Source organism: Bos javanicus, chromosome 10 (genome assembly GCF_032452875.1).
Source record: "Bos javanicus breed banteng chromosome 10, ARS-OSU_banteng_1.0, whole genome shotgun sequence".
Taxonomy (NCBI): Eukaryota; Metazoa; Chordata; class Mammalia; order Artiodactyla; family Bovidae; genus Bos; species Bos javanicus.
The window spans coordinates 45,695,102-45,698,005 of NC_083877.1; positions in this window are offsets into that span (position 1 = coordinate 45,695,102).

The window sequence follows — 2,904 nt, forward strand, 5'->3', positions numbered from 1 at the left end:
GCTCTGTGTTTTGCTTTCCGTCTCTGAAACCAGGGGTAATGGTAATAACACCACTCTAGCTAATTATAGTGTAGTAGTAAAAATTAAATGAGGTAATGATAAACGTACTTTATAAAGAGCTGTATCAGTGAGCCTCATTGCTAGGTGTGTCCAAAAGACACTGGTCTATGAATGTATAATATGGTAGAGTGGGGGTGGGGTGTGGGCCCAGTGTGACAACATGGAAGGAGTGTGGGACTTAGGTACAGAAGACCTGTTTTCTTTCTTTGCTGCAGGGCTACACATTCCCAAGCTAATCCTTGTCCCCTCTGAGCCTCCATTTCCTCCTTTGTACATAGATGTGGCCTCCAAGGGCCCTCCTGGCTACCCTAGCTTGGCTCAGAGTCTCCTGCACTCTTCAGATGTTGCCTGAGCTCCAAGATGCTGCCCAGCTCCCAGGCTGGACAGCTCCCATGGTATTTCAGGAGGCAGCAGAGGCTCCCAGCTCTCAGCATCTGGACAGCACCTCGGCTGGGAGGATGGAGGCCCTGGTGGACCTCAGGCCATGAGCTTCGAGGTGGGGTTGAGGAGAATGGGGAGCCCCCTTCTAGAAGAATAGGGTAGGCACCAGCAGCAGTGAGGAGTGCCAAGGCCTTAGAGGACAGGCGGGAGGGATCTGCACACACCATAGCCCCTGAGTGGAGGAAGTAAGAGACTGAAAATTTGGGGGATTTGCCTATAGTCTTTGAGGGCCAAGATCACCAAAATCAGAGTGTGGTATCTTGACTGGCCCCAATCCAGATACAAGATATAGGAATCTCATTTGATGCTATGGAAAAGAACATTTTTCTGCTCTGATTGTTCAGAATCTAATTAGCAATCAAGGGCTCTATCCCACACACAGCAACTCTGGCATATCTTAGATGATGGGAATTTTTTTTTAAAAGTCCTTTGGTGTGTCTTTGATGCTAGATCCAGTAATTGGCTCTTAGGTTTTAAACGTCTGGCATTTCCACTGTGAGTCATAATTGTTCACTGACATATCTCATTTACTGCTTAATGCCATTTATAGACCCAAAAGATAAAAGGCATTGCATGAAACTTTTAAAAACTGCACTCCTTTAAACCGATTCTATACTGTATACTTCCCCCCAGGTCTTTCGTTCATTTGTTTTTCAAGTGTTCATCTAGTGTCCCCTGCATGCTGGCTGGTGTTCTCTTTTTCACACTTATCGTTTCATTTAATCCTCATAATCAACCCATGAGGCAAAGATTGCTATTCTTTTTTCACAAATGAGGAAAATGCAACTCAGAAAGGTTAAGTGATTTGCCCAAGGCCACATCTGCCTACAATGCTGGAAACTTGGGTTCGATCTCTGGGTCAGGAAGATCACCTGGAGAAGGGAATGGGTTCCCACTCCAGTATTCTTGTCTGGAGAATTCCATGCACAGAGGAGCCTGGCAGGCTACAGTCCATGGAGTTCCAGAGAGTCAAACACGACTGAATGACTATCACTCACTCATATTTACTATGGGCTTCCCAGGTAGCACTAATGGTATAGAATCTGCCTTCCAGTGCAGGAGATGTGAGAGATGTGGATTTGATCCCTGGGTCAGGAAGACCCCCTAGAAGAGGCCACGGCAATCCACACCAGTATTCTTGCCTGGAGAATCCCATGCACAGAGGAGTCTTGCGGGTTACAGTCCATGCTGTCCCAAAGAATTGGACACAAATGAGTGACTAACACTTTCACAGAGTAAGTGAATGAATGAGGATTTCAACTTTGACCTTGAACTTCTAATTGTATCTTATCCACCTCTTCACACCTCCTTAGCTCCCTCCCCTCTGATAGTTCTCATAGCCTTGTCCCCTCCTACTTTGAAGTGGAGAAAAATGAGAAGAGCCATGACTTGGTAGATGAGACACAAAAGGATATTGTTGACTATCAACTTCATTTTCCATGTATCTGTTCATTTTTTCAACACAGATCAATGAGAGCTAGCTAAGAACAGAGACTTGATCTTAGCCCAGAAACCTAAAGTTCTTGGTCACCTATGAAATGTTGGGGCACATAGGGGCTCAATAGAATCCCACTCCTACCCTGAATAAGAAAGGGGACTAAAAATGGGCACAAATAACTAGGATTCAAACAGGGGATGGTTGGTCCTGTAGAAGAAGGCCTAAGGGAATGAGAGAAAAATTCTACCAGAGAGAAATCAAGTCTGAACTTGAGGCAGCAAAAGAGAAAAAAAGGTCACTGATTTAGAAAACAAAACAACTCTGTTTCCACTAATCTCATAAACTTTAGTTTAAGATGTTTTTTATGTGACAGGATAGGGTATAAAGCTATACACCTGGAAAGGAGGTAGGTGGGTAGGGAAACAGAGGCCCTGGTGTTGGCGTCTGTCAAATCCTGGGCATTCTTTCAGGCAAGGAGCTTGATGTCTTTTGGCCTTTGTTTCTTTAATCTGGAGAAGGGATATATTTCCTGTCTCTCAGGACATTGTAAATAGAGGACATGGGGAAGTACGTGCAAAGCCTTTGGGGCAGTTCCTGGCATAGGGTATCTGCTTGAAAATTGTTATTTCAATTCTGTGAGTTATGTTGGAGTAGTTGGTCTGGAGCAGAGAGGGCCCAAAATTTGGATCAAAAGAAGGCCCCCTGGGACTTGAGGGTTAATATAACATGAACCTTTGCAAAGACACAGTCTATTTTTTTTATCAGTTTTTTAAAAAGTTATTTTTAATTGGAGGGTAATTGCTTTACAGTGTTGTGTTGGCTTCTTCCATACACCTACATGAATCAGCCATAGGTATACATATGTCCCCTCCTTCTTGAGTCTCCCTCCCACCTCCCACACACATCCCACCCCTCTAGGTTGTTATACAGCACTCCCTGTGTTATACAGCAACTTCCCACTCGCT